Source organism: Dicentrarchus labrax, unplaced genomic scaffold (assembly GCF_905237075.1).
Source record: "Dicentrarchus labrax unplaced genomic scaffold, dlabrax2021, whole genome shotgun sequence".
Taxonomy (NCBI): Eukaryota; Metazoa; Chordata; class Actinopteri; family Moronidae; genus Dicentrarchus; species Dicentrarchus labrax.
Genome location: NW_026136704.1, coordinates 10,746,439 through 10,760,938, shown reverse-complemented (window position 1 = coordinate 10,760,938; position 14,500 = coordinate 10,746,439). Strand labels below are relative to the sequence as shown.

Below are 14,500 nucleotides of genomic sequence, written 5' to 3'. Positions count from 1 at the left end.
TTTAAAGTAAAGATTTCCTCCTGAGTGTACTTGGCCGTGAGATCTGAAATAAGATGCACATTAAACATCAAAGCTGACTAGCTGCTCAGTTAGCAATGACTTGAGAGACATACAAATCTTTCTAATGAAACTTTCACACAATGAGCAGAACAAAACAGGGAGATCTGCTCTATGGCTTTAAAGTTTGATTTGATTTTTTTTCTTTATAAAAAAAAAAAGTGTCCAAGACTGGTATTTAAAGTTTGTCAATTATAATGACTTCCTTAGCTATTCAGATTTACTGAACCAAGCCCAAAGGTCATATTATCAGCCTGATGACCAGAAGGTTCAGTTGAATCCCTCGACTAGATGAAATATTAACAAGCCTGTTTTTCAGCATTTCTGACATTCAAAGGCAATAAAAACTTTTAGTAATCAAAAATACAAAACCCTAGCACTGGGGATGAAAAACATGTTTCCTTATCAGCGTTGGCATTTTCTGAGATATTCCACCAGTGGAGCTGGTGGAATATCTCAGAAAAAATTTCTACGGAGCCCCTAAAGGGACATGGGGAAAAGAAAAAATGAAACGTTTCCAGTGCGCACTAGATACTATCTTGTGAGCACTAGATAGTACTAGATAGTATCTAGTGCGCACAAGATAGTATCTAGTGTGCACTAGAAACGTTTAATTTGATTTTTTTTCCCCATGTCCCTTTAGGGGCTCCGTAACTTTCCTCCTTACAACAGTAAAACACATCACACAGTGATGTGATGTGAGGAATAATCTTTGCGGAATGTCCATTCATGATGTTGTTTTGTCTTTGTTGGCGCAGCTGTTTGAGAACATCATTCCCACACTGTCTTTACCAAAGCCAACATGTTCTGATTTATGGATCCAGCAGGTTTGGATCAGTTCATCAGACTAGATTGGAGACTTATTATTAGTTACTGTCTTTTAACAATTTATTTTGACTAAAATTACAAGCTGAATTACAGATTTTATATTTAGTAACTAGTTCCTCCTGACTGTGCTGACTGAGCAAGCGGGGCAAGCACACACAACTTGGTGTAGGAAGTCAAACACAGAAAAGGACAATAGTTTGACTGCCAGGGTTGGGCGTTTAAAGTTCTTTCTGTCCAGTCAATCCTGTCTCATAGAGCTCAGATTACTAATTATTAAATATAATTACTATTATAAACTAATAATTACTAACTATTTATAACCTTAACTGCTGTTTATGTCTGCGTGCTGGCTTTAAGATGATTCAGTTCATGTACAGTGTTTGGTTTCTAATTATTTGTCTTTCTCTGTTTTTTCTGCATGCTGTTTCCTGTTCGTCTCCATCCTGAACCTTCATCTGTGGATCTTGAAATGCAGGTAAAACACAATAGTTCTTATGTAAATGACATATGAGGCTGTTTGATGGTCTAACTGTGAGTTTGTATATGTGCAAGCTGTGTGGAACTGACCACAGCTGCTACTTGCTAAATGCAGAGTTGGCCTCACTGCTCTTTTCTGTCTTTTGGTGGTGTTTGGAAGGGTGGACAGTGGATTACAAAGGGTTGTTTTTTGAATCACTCCAGTCCTCCCAGCTCCCTCCTACATTTGGGGGCTGTGGCTCAGGAGGTAGAGCGGATCACCACTTATAAGAAGGTTGGCGGTTCGGTTCCCTTGAGCAAGATACTGAACCAAACTGCTCCTGATGCTGTGCATTGGCGTATGAATGTGAATGAATGATTAGTTTCTGTTTGTGATGCCATCACTGTGTGAATGTGGCGTGGAGTGGTTGGAAGACTAGAAAGGCGCTGTACAAGTACAGTCCATTTACATTGGCCTGTGTTGAGTTTGACCAGTTGCTGCTTGTTTATGTTCTTTCCCCGCATGCAGTGACAGCCATGTGGTTAGTTTGTGATGAATTGCTTTCGTCAGGTTCAGCTGCTTTTATTGGCAGAACTGCTCACAGCCTAAACCCAAAGATCACCATAATGGAAGCTCACCAGACCTCATTTTCAGAATGCTAAAAAGGTCTGTGTGCAGGGTCCTCTGTTTCCTGCTGTAGGTGGTCTAAAGTCAGAGGAGATGCAGGCTGTCATTATTCATTAGAGGAGGTCCGATTTGGCCTTGCTGTGACTTTTTAAATATTGGTCAAGACGCTAATTTAATTCAAACACAGTGTATCTCGTCCATAACAAACTGCTGTATGAATGCAGATCAGTCTGTAGTGAGAGAGTTACCTCAGAGAAAAAGACTGCTGTATGATGGGACTGCTTCCAAATGTTTGAATGGATCTACATTTTAAACCACCCCTCATCTTCTCTGACTTAACAATGTATTTTCTGCATGACATGTTGTGTTTACAACTCTCAAGTGTAAAACAAGCATTGATTTTAAGGTTAAGTGATCATTGCCAAAATAAATCCAAAAATGTTTTGGCAAGTTTGTTTTGATTTTTTTTTCTTTATAAGAAAAAGTGTCCAAGACTGGTTTTTAAAGTATTATAATGACTTCCTTAGCTATTCAGATTTACTGAACCAAGCCCAAAGGTCATATTATCAGCCTGATGACCAGAAGGTTCAGTTGAATCCCTTGACTAGATGAAATATTAACAAGCCTGTTTTTCAGCATTTCTGACATTCTAAGGCAATAAAAACTTTTAGTTATCAAAAATACAAAACAAAATAAATCCAAAGATGGATATACGGGAACCTTGAGAGAGTGAACAGACGGGTAGTAGGTAGTCTGGCAACATTTTCTCACACACAGCATCTGTATTGTGGCACAGTTCATGCACTCCATTCATATATTTATATCATCTATGGTTGCAGTTGTCCTGATGCTGTGGACAGATACAGTTCAGGACTATTCGTCATGTTGGAATAAAAAAGGAAAAACAAGTTCCTGCATGGTTTGAGAGTTGAGATGATGGTTGAGATGTTTGACAGTTTGCCAGATAGAAGTTACACATCAGAAGCAGAGTTAGACATGACCGACACGGCCAACATTGTTGGTGGTCTTAATCTTGAGGGAGGACTTGGTCCGACAGGAAATGTGGAAGTAGACGAGCTAACAAGTCTGCAGAGACTCAACAGGAGAATCCTCGGGAGAACAGCGGAGGTCTCTCCTCTCTGTTCAGTCAGTTCAGGAAATTCTGCTGAATCCAGCAGCTGGATGCAGGAGAGTAAAAGACCAGACTCACCCAGTGGGTCGGTGGGAAACATTAGTATTAGTAGGTTGAGCTATGACTTGCTGTTTGGGAACATGTTAAATAAACAGCTGAAGAAGAGAATGAGCGATCATCAGTTTGTCCGTTTGCTCACTATCAGCAAGGTTTAAAATCTGCAGCTCAGCCTCTGCTCCGCATTTCTTTTCTGTTGAGGCTTCAGGGACTCCAGCCTGATAGATCCACATCCACAGCATACAAGACAGTGACCCTGTGCAGCTCACTGACAGATACATTCAATAACTAACAAAACAAACATGTCAAATGTCAGATCTTCTCAGAAGAAGTTGGCAGTTTGAATTAAATCCAGAGTCAGAAGTTATTTTGATCCTCAGGTACCGGTGTGTGTTTTCTGCCTCAAAGAACCAGGAGTCTTTCATGTTGGGTTGCCCAGGGATGTTGTACTCTACACTAGGGGTGGGCGAATCAATCAAAAAATATTGATACTAGATATACTACATCTCATTTTTGAAGAGAAAAAAGCGATCCCTTTCTCTCTTCTATGTAGAACTGTGTGCAAATGAGCAAAACTATTCCTCTCTTATTCTCTTCTGTCTGTTCTCTGCTGCTGTTGTCGTGTTTTGTGCAGTGCACTCGCACAGGACACCGCAGCACACTTCCTGTCTGACACAGACACACATGGCTGAACAAAAGAGAAGTATCGTTTGGTGCTATTTTCAAATCTGTGAAATGTCGGCTGTTAAGGTTGTGAACCATTGCTCTACGGAAAGATGAATGGTTGTGCTTTTGTTTAGTTATTTACACTTAAGAAAAAAATTAATTGTTGTCCAGCAATACATTTTGCACGGTGTTTATTAAAAAAACAACTTCACAATAATAGAATCAAATATTATACTATATAATAAAATATAACAAGTATTTTTGTTATTTGCTTTAAAGTCTGTCCTGTGTTTTAACATACATGTTAAGCATTAACATGCGGGACGCTAACAGACTCAATAAAGTGAAGGCCAGTGGCTTTGTGGGAGTGGAGCTAGACTCAGCAGTGCCAGAGAGGAGGATGCTGTCCATGCCATCTTGGACAATGTCTCCCACCCACTCCACAGTGAACTGGTCAAACACAGGAGTACTTTCAGTGCAAGACTCATTCCGCCGAGATGCACCATAGAGCGGCACAGGAAGTCATTCCTGCCTGTGGCCATGTAACTCCTCCCTCAGAGTGTCCAAAACTCTGAGTCATCACTCACTTAACGGGTGTTGAATGTTACCGTTACTGTGGTTAATGTGCATTTAGTTGTTTAAGGTGCAATACCCAGGTCAATGTGCAATACAATGTGCAATACACCAGATAATTCTGTAATTCTTGTAATTATACACTTATTATTTGTTATAGTCTGTAACTTCTGCACCACCACAATCATTACCATTACATTTCTGTTGGTAGCTACTATAGAATACATTTACATTTATTATGTATATATTAGCATCTATTATTCAACATTGTGTGAGTAGAGCAACTGTAACTGTATAAAGTATTTCTGACTAATATGGCTTCAGTCATTTAGAAAGCGCTACATAAACTCATTTACATTAAAGTACAATTCTGGCCCCCTTATAATTGGTATTGGATCGAAACCAAATATTGCAGTATCCCACCCCTCATACACACCTAGTGTATATACACACAGCCTCTCACACCACTCTGAGTTGGAGGGGAAACTGTTGCTATTTCTCTTTTCTTCTGTCTAATTCAGTGACACTTTTCAGACACGCTCTACCATCAGGAAATGTCATCACAGCTTTACTGTCAAGTTAAAATATGACACACCAAAGCGTGCTGAGTCCATCTGAAATATTGTGTATAAGAAACTGAGATATTTGACTAAATAAATAATATTACTCTGTCCATGCTGCTTCCAGAAGATATTTTCTCACTTTCTCAAGTCAGTGAGATGTAGGACAACAGTGTCAGGGTATGACCTGTTTCTATTCACAAGTACTGAAGAGAAATAGGAATCACATCCCATATACCAACTGTATATCACCTATTTATATTAAGTAATAACCTATTGTTTCATCAACATTTTAATTTAATTATCCAATAAATGGACTCCATTCCTGTTATTAACTTACACTGATGATAACGTCAGATTTGGGAGCCTCAGAATATTTATAAAAATTAGATTAAAAGCCAATAATAAAGCCAGTAATACTATCGAACTTGATGGTAGGCTATTTAATACTATATTTTTTAATACCAACAATAAAATTGAACAGGGCACATGAGACAAGGTGAACCAAGAAAGGGAGAGATTTAGTCTCCTACCAGCCGTGTTCTAACCCTCGATGTCTGTGAGCTGCATGAAGAATGTCACTGTGACAGTTTAATAAAGTTAAAAGGTTTCTGCTGTGGAGTCTCAGATCTACACTTTAAGCTTTCACGGTCAGACATCTATCAGAGCTGAAGGAGACCGAGAGGAGGAAGAGGAGGAGGAAGAGAAGACTGTAAGAGAGTCAAACCAAGAGAGGAGAATATATCTGCCCTTGAAATGTGATCAATGTTGCACTTCTACAGAAGAGATAAATATTTACACTCACACAGCACACTGCACACAATGAGCTCACACAGCAGTGTTAAATGGAACCAAAACTTTAATCTAAATACTGAAATAAAACTCAAGAACCTTTTTTTTTCCCCCTTGTGGACCATCCTAAGGACAGAAATACTTTGGCAGTTTTAATTAAAAATATTTGTTTCTTAAACCAGCATAAATGTCCAGTATACAAAGAGCATACAAAGAGATTATTTTATTGTATCTAAGATTAAACAAAAACCATAAATATGACGCCGACTTGCATTAATATGACAGTGTGGTTCCATGGTGTCGGGCTGATGAACACTTACCCAAACAGGAAGTCTTTTGATCCAGGTCAAGTGTGTACCGGGACTATTGTTCACCCACAATGTCTGTCAACCTGGGGCTTATGAAGTGTTTCCTGTATGGATGCTCTGACAATGTCAGAGGAGCTGTTAATAATTTCCAGGTTGCTGCTGACTGTAACCATGATGCCATCTGTAATGCTGTGGAGCCTCAGAGATCATCAACAAGAAGCAAAGAAAGCTGTTCTGGTGCCCGACAACCCCCCAAACTCTCTCAGCAAGCAGTAAACAGTGCTTAACAACAGGGACCCACTAATTATTTATAGGTTACACATCATTTGTAATGAATATTTGATTATGTAAGCTATTTCAAAATGTTTTGGGAGGCTAAATATTACCAAGATGTTAAAAATGAACCCAGACAAATGCTTTGATTTGCTAACTGTTCTGAAACAAGAATACATAATAAATAGATTATTGTGTGCTATAAACAGCACAGCAAACACAGCTTGACATTGTCTTCAGAGGATAGCTCTTTGCCTTCAAAGATAATGCATGTGAACCGACCCTCAACCACATCACCACCGGTCAAAGGAACTCGATATACAATGTGTGGATCCTCAGTGTCAGCGTCCTCTTCAAGCTTCAAGGTAATAATCTGCAGTCTCATTCATTTCATTTTAGATATCAGGACTATTTTCACAGGGTTTAGAAATAAGTGTAGTAATGTGATTCAATTGAACGATGTTGGGATTGTGACGAGATAGTTGGAGGCAGTGTTGAGTGTGAGTTCTGGCTGTAGTACATCTCAAAAAGAAATGTCTAAATTATGACATTTTTCACCTGTTTAGAGCAGAGCTTTGATGAGAACATAACTGTGACTGCCAGGAATCCAAATATGTATCTGTTGCCTTTTATGTGAGTACTGTAATGTGAGGATAGACTGTTGTAGCAGCATCCAGCAACACATTAGCCAGGTATTAAAATGTTCCACGCTGCAATACTTGCTGGCAGGTTTATTTAGTCTAGACTGAATCTCTTCTCCTTTCAATTACATGGTCTGGCCTCACTAATAGAGCTGATTTGGCCCATCTCAGGGAGCTGAGAGTTGAATCAATTAGCTTCTTTTGTCTCCCACAGGAACACACTACCTAGAATAGCGTACACCCTGACCAAGCATATTGGATTCACTTTAACACTGCTCTGGTGCTGGCAGGCAGCCTGGATGGTGTGATGTGCCAGATAGGAGGGGGGGGGAGAGAGAGACAGAGTGAGAGAGACAGTTTGAGGGGAAAAAGGATGGAAAGAGAGAACGAGAGACAGGGTGCAGGAAGATTTTGTCCATCACTCAGAGCTTCATTACATCTGAGATTTATTAGCTGCTTCTGCTTCCTCTTCTAGTCTCAGTCTTCTCCACTTTCAACAGCTCACATACTGTGAGTGTGTGTGTATGTGTGTGTATGTGTGTGTGTGTGTGTGTGTGTGTGTGTGTGTGTGTGTGTGTGTGTGTGTGTGTGTGTGTGTGTGTGTGTGTGTGCATGTCTGTCACACTGCAGCTACTGAGAGCTCTATGGGAAAGAGGATCTCCACCCGTTTTCTAGGAATGTCCCAGTCAGATAGGGAGCTTTGACTCTGAAATATGTAACAACCAGAAAAGTAACATAGTCTAGTTCCTTTCTGACTCTGCGCACACACACACACACACACACACACACACACAAACCAACCACACACAGAGAAAGTAGAGTAGAGTGTGTGTCAGAGATCAGATTCAACATGTATTTTAACCACGAAGGTCCTCTGAGGTGAGGAGCAAAGTGATACTTAATGACAGGTTTTAATTTTACATCCCAGTGTGGAGGATCAAAGTGTCCCTGTCTTCCTTTCTCTGGCTGCAGCTTTAAACAGGTGAAGTGCTGTATAGGTTGTGCTTCAGTGAGTCTGACATCTTTTAGTTGCCAGGGATTCACCCGCTGAGGGTCATAAAGATGGAGGGAATAGAAGGGAGGCTTATTTTCTTCTCTCAGACTGACACTGAGAAGTTGTATCTGGATGTGTTTCTTTATCAAATAACAGATTATTTCCTCCGATGTATAAACTGATTTTTAATGTCCTGATATGATTTGCTGGTTTTAATACCTAACACTCAGTACATTGTCGCTCTTAGCTTTACTAAGGACAGTGACGTCCCTCTTCTCCCTAAAATATGCTTCTGCCCACCGACTGCTGCAGCTCTTTTTATATAACTTAACTGGAACTTCACTCTTCAAAGAGCTGCTTTAACACTTTGATCTTCATATGCGCCCGTTCATCTTGGTGCCAGAGACTCCCTCTCATGATGCTAACATTTAATTAATTAGACAAATTGCATAATGTCATTTTCATTAGAAGCTCCTTTGCACATATACTGGAGGAAGAGAACTGTTTCTTTTTCTATTTTCTGTGAAATTATATTTTACCTTCCTTCAATGAATCTTCTTTAGATAAGGTAAATGTCAAGAAAAATGCTCGGTTTATTGGGTACGTTGTGTTTGTGGGGTTCCAGATCAGGTCAGGATTTAGGAGAAAAGGTGCCTAACATCATTTAGATCCACAGGTCTGGATCACCATAAGGGTAGGTAAAATAAACTACTACTGCTAGGAGGTGAGCTCATTGATATCTATACTTCCTCCATAAATGTACACAGCAATTACAGGGACCATTGGACAGCAACACAACAGGTCAATGTATAATAGGACATAAAGTAAACAATGTTTATAAATGCTGCACCCTCCGTTCCTGCACTGATGTTCGCGCTGACTTTTTGTTTTGGATGTCAAGTCATCATCTGAACAATGGAACCTTCACACTGCCAGAGAAGAAGAAAAGAAACAGTCAGGCAACATTCTGCTGTAGCTTCTTCTTTCTTGCAGTCACACACAAACCATCATCCCAGCGGGAGCTCTGTCCTGGAAATCAAAAGGAGAAACTGATTTTCAGACCAAAAAGGAAAGTAGTGGATAGTGTTTAAACTTTGAGCTGCCTCTCTCCTTCAGTCAGGGATCAGATACTCTGTGTGTCTGTGGAGTATGTTATATTCTATAGTTGTTTCTGTATAAAGAAAAGTTGGTTTCTGATGTAAATGTAAAACCTTCATCCAACACTAGTCCATGACTTAGAATTGATCACAAAGGGATTAAGTGTGTGGGAAGACAGCAGCCCACAAGTAGAGGTATGTTGTTGAATGACATCAGGGGAGTACTCTGAATGCATTCATCAAACACTTGTATTAATATCTCTGAACATCCCCACTCATCCTGGAAAAATATTAATGGCTTTTGGGACTGAAGCAGCATCAAGTATCTCACACTTTTCACAAAATATCACAGAATAAAAACAGAGATTTAAAATCAAATTATCTTTTCTCATTTAGCTGATCAGGGCTCCTCTTATAAGAACAATATAACATACTCATACTCTGCCTGGATTAAAGATTGTATGAGACCTGCTTGTTCATTTCAGGGACAGAGTGTGTTATGTAACAGCTGTTGTTTCTGCTCTCTTGGAAAAGACTATAACATGGTACATAGATGGGAAAAGCTGCTTTGCATATAAAAGGCATTGCCAAATAATCAAATGCAACCTTCAGACTCTTAACACATCTGTTTTATAAGCATCAAGATCAAGGAAATTCTTCCATTGTTGTAATTGAGAACCAGGTTCTCAAGAGATGTGCAGTAAAACTGGAGAGGAGCAGACTCAAACCCAACGTCAGTTGTGAGTTTTTCAAGTTTGTAAAAAATAAAAAGTTATTCCCCGATGGCTCTGGAAGTGACAAATGTCTGTAGAGTCATTTTGGTTGGGAGGATTCTGAAGATGACCTACAACAAAATATTCCCTTTAGCTCCATTATTAAGGAGCAGTGCTGTGCCATCCATATTCTCCTGCCTTTCCAGGGGAAGAAGCAGACAGAGAACATGCTCCAGGAAAAACATGACCTAGAGCTGAAATTGATCCTGGAAACATTCACACAGAGAAACCGTAAATATAGAAGTACTGTTTATGATGTGTCTAAGCTTTGCTCGTGTGTTTGGATTCTTATCACGTAGGTACAGATGAGTTCATGTGTTGGTAAGTTCAGTCACATGTTTAATATTTAACCAATAGTTATCGAGTTAGATTGATTGAGAATGGTCTGCTCTGTAAAGTTCTCCTGTTACCCTCTTTGCTGCCAGCAGAATAGTTCCAACAGGAACCCGCAGATATCTGTTTAATAATGTGCGACGTCACATACATCAGCGACATAAGAAGCAGCCTCAATGGAAGACAGCAGACAGTTAAACCCAGTTCAACAAATTGGAATTCAGTCAGGACCACTTTCGTCAAAATATCTTATATTCCAAGCAGAATTACATTTGGCGGTATGGCTCTGTTCTGGGACCTCCTTGTCCTTCCGCGTGCCTACGTGGAAAACCTTAAGGCAGGGAGAGCACACCTCCCTGCCCTTCCATGTGCATACATGGAAAAGTTTAAGACAAGGAGAGCGGCAGCAGAGACCCCCAGGGTACAGAACAGAGCAGCATCAATGGCAATCAGAAAATGACATTGATTAATTAGAAACAACATAAAAAGGAGGAGCTGGGGTGGAGGTGGGTGCAAAAGGCTTGTAGAGGAGCAGCAGAGATAGGCAGGCAGGCTAAAGCAGCTTAAATAAGGCGCCATGCATGATGTTTGCCAATTGGATGCTTGAGGAAATCAGGTGAGCTGTCAGCTGACTGTGTATAGTATCCAATGGGAAGCTTAGAGGAATCAGCTGATGTATGTTTATGACTAGCTGTGATCATATGATATAGCTGTAACTGAAAGCTAAGCCTGACTTTGTGCCCTGCCTGAACTAACGCTATGCTCAATTTGTTTGTCTTGTTCACATGTTTCAAGCCAGTATGTTAAAACACATGAATGTAAAATAAATGTGTTTCTGTAAGGTAAAAGTCTCACTTTTGGCCTCCGTAATGGACTCCGTAAAACACTTTTTTTATGGTGCACACTTCAGTGTGTAGGAAGGTGCCAAACTGCCTGTGAGTTTAAACTGTTCCAACATCTTTACATTCTTGTCACATTTTATGCAGTTTTCAGAGTTTTTGAGATGCCAGCCTGAAGTCATGACGTACTATGTTAATGTGGCCAAAATATTCTCTTAATAACACCGTAGTAATAATAAAATATTGCCCTATATTAGCTCTGTGTTTCTACTCCTCCCTACTAACTTAATTATTGTCATTAGATTCTGTCTATGTATTATTTTGTCATCTTAATCCCTGAGTGCCCATCAAGTTGTCTGGTCAAAGCAAACGTCCACATTCAAAAAGCTGACTTGAACGTGGCTGTCTTGATCAATTCATGGTTTGGAAAATGTGACAACTGTTTGTCCAATATGTTTTATTATCTATTTTAAAAATAATATACAATTATATATTACACATAAATGTAATTATTATTATTTTTAAATGATAGGTTTGTAATTTATGAGAAAAAACACTTGTAATACTAAGTGCTAGACATTTCTTTGTATTTGCTGCCCTGATTTGAGCGTCAATATTCGGACATTTACGAAGCATGTAACGTTCTGTCCTACAATCCAAACAACTTGTGTTAAAAGTAGTTATACCTCAGGTGGACAGTGTTTTCAAAAAGTGCTCGCCTTGACTTCCTTATATTTAGGCTCCTGCTCAACCATCGGGCCCTAAAACGCTCTATTATTTGTAGGAACATTGCTGCATTCCCCCACTAGTTGATACCATCTCTCATTCATGTGTAAGATTAAGATGTTTCTCTGTGCTAAACATATTTCCACCAGGTTCCATTAGAGATATAATGCCACAGAAATCACAGTTCAACTTGTCAAACCAACCAGCAGACAACTTGTCACCGTCTGTAAAATATAATGTTGAGCTGTAGCTTATATTCTTACTGAAGGCATTTAACATTCCTGGTAAATTTTCACCCCTCCACACACAGAGAAGAAAGTCCATCTCTGCACTTTGCATACATGTCTTTAGTTTCTGTGGAGCAGCACCAGATCAGAAAGATGTGGTGTGACTCCTGCTGCAGGGGGTTAGGCTGATAAGAAGCAATAAAACACTCTGGCAGCTGCTCTCTAGCTGTAAACCTGTAATGAGAGAAGAATGAGTCTGACTTGAGCAGCTACCTCTCACAGAGCAGTGGAGAGAGACAGCATCAGGACCACCACTGGAGGCCAACATCTCCTGATGACAAAGACCTGAAGCACTAATTCTGCTCATATGGGATGATGCCACACTGCCTCTCATTAAATCGTTAGTAAAGCACTGGTACGTATTAGTGTCAGTGGGAAATGTATCACTACACTAGACCATCACTCGCTGTTAAAAAGACAAGACAATAGAAACAGACAACAGAAACGTGTGTAGGGGACAGGACACTTTGGTCAACTGTCCAAAGTCCTGCTCTGTCCCATCATCCTTCCTCTGTATCATCCTTTTTCATCTTCTCATTCTCACTCTGTTTCATTAAGGTTGTCCAGTCTCTCAGTTTGTGTCTAGTTAATGATTTACTGATGTGACTGATTCGTTGCTGTTAGAGTCCAGAGGAACCTGTGTGAGAAAAGTACAGCAGAGACACAAAGACAGGTAAAAAGAGAGACTGTCTACTGAGATTCAGAGCAATATCTTTAAATGTCTCTCTCTCTCTCTCTCTCTCTCTCTCTCTCTCTCTCTCTCTCTCTCTCTCCTGTTCTCACCACAGGCTTTAAAAAAATAAACCTTGATCAGCAGTGACATTAATTTATATGGTAATTCACCAGAAGAAAGAAACACATCACACATTAGAGTACCCACAGTTTAGAGTGGAAATGAGATATTTTGTGTTTGTGTGTTGGTTCACTTTGACCATGTGGTTATATTTGGGGTCAGTTTTAGTATATATTTATCTGTTTGTCCCTGTTGTCAGACACGCGGAGAGGGCACCTCTCACATGACAGCAGTCAGATATTTGAATGATGATTTTGTCCAGACCCTCAGCAGCATATTAGACATTTAATAAAGCAGTGTTGTAAGGATCATATTCCATCTTTTCTTCTTTATTTAGTTTTTTGGCTGCTTCCTGCTGTCTTATAGACTAGATATCTGAACATTTAATTACTGAGGGGCGTTTCCTTTTCTGATCTCAGACCCTTTAGAACTGATCAGCAATGTTATTTATATGGTAATTTACCAATGAAACACCTCACTCATTACCTGAATTTCAGTTGAATGGAAATGGCATTTGCTTTGTGAGTGATAAGGTGATGGTTTCTATCTCGTGTATTCCAGAGCTTCATTTACGGTGGCTGAGAGATATCAACAAACTGCAAATGATGCCACACAACTGCAAAAGCCACAACACAAAGGAAGTGAGCAAGAGCGGATATTGACAAAGAAACAGGGCAGACTACTTTTACCTGCAGACGCATTGCCTACACATGTGGAAGAGGAAAGCTCTAGCCTGTTTGAGAGCATGAAGTATTTTAGCTAATGGCCACAAAGCAGGTTTAGTGAAAACTCTTAGTTTGATTATCTCTAGCAAACTAATGAGATCCTTGAAATGTTCCACCCAGCAGAGACTGAACTGGTTCAGCAACAGTTAAACTAAAATTTGAAAATAACGGATGAAGTGACTTGTAATGGGCTGTCTATTATGTTTCACTTCTGTCCTCCCACTAACAATTGAAGTGAACAGGTGTGATGAATTGGTAGTTTAAAAGTGGAGAACTGGCCTCAAAACTCAGTTTTCAGTCTAGTAGAGTATTTTGGCAGCATTGTAACATCAGTGTGAATCCAAAAAACACATCTGTCAGCAGTGCTGGACATTATCTCTGTTAGCTTGCTCATCAGTTGGAGCATCTTAACAGAGATAATATCAGAGGGGTAGCCATGCTCCCTTATCTGTACTGTTGAATGCTCATCTAAGGTACTGCCATCGGCTTCCAGACATTTTATACTGCAGCCGTCGACTACAGCATCATGTGACCAGAGCTGCTGACCTTTCAATAGGTGGAGGCAGTAAGCTGAGAGCAAACATCAGACACACTGACTCTCACTCTCCATATGTTTGCATCAGGATCTGTTTTATTATGTTGTGTCATGCTGGCAGTGTCAGGAGAGGCTCCAGGAGTCCAAAAACGGGACCATTCAAATAAAATTACTCTTAATTTAATAAATTAAAACTGTAACTAATTTGGCCTAACTACACTCCTGTGTGTGATGGTCCAGTCCATCGTAGGAATGGTAGCCCTTGGGCAGAAACGTCTTCAGTTCTTGAATAAATGTGACCTTTTTTCTTTTTTCAACCTCCAAATCCCAGTCACTACTGCCAGCTCATGTTTTGATGGTGTAAGTGACCTTTGAGTGGACCTCCGACTCTGCAGTGCATTCTTAAATCCATCATCATGTCGACTGT

At 39.9% G+C, this 14,500-nt stretch overlaps 1 protein-coding gene across 4 annotated transcripts in view; it reads left to right on the top strand.

Annotated features, from left to right (window-relative positions):
- Positions 1-14,500, top strand: part of lsamp (limbic system associated membrane protein) — a 1,177,706-nt gene that overhangs the window by 596,367 nt on the left and 566,839 nt on the right. The window lies entirely within an intron of this gene.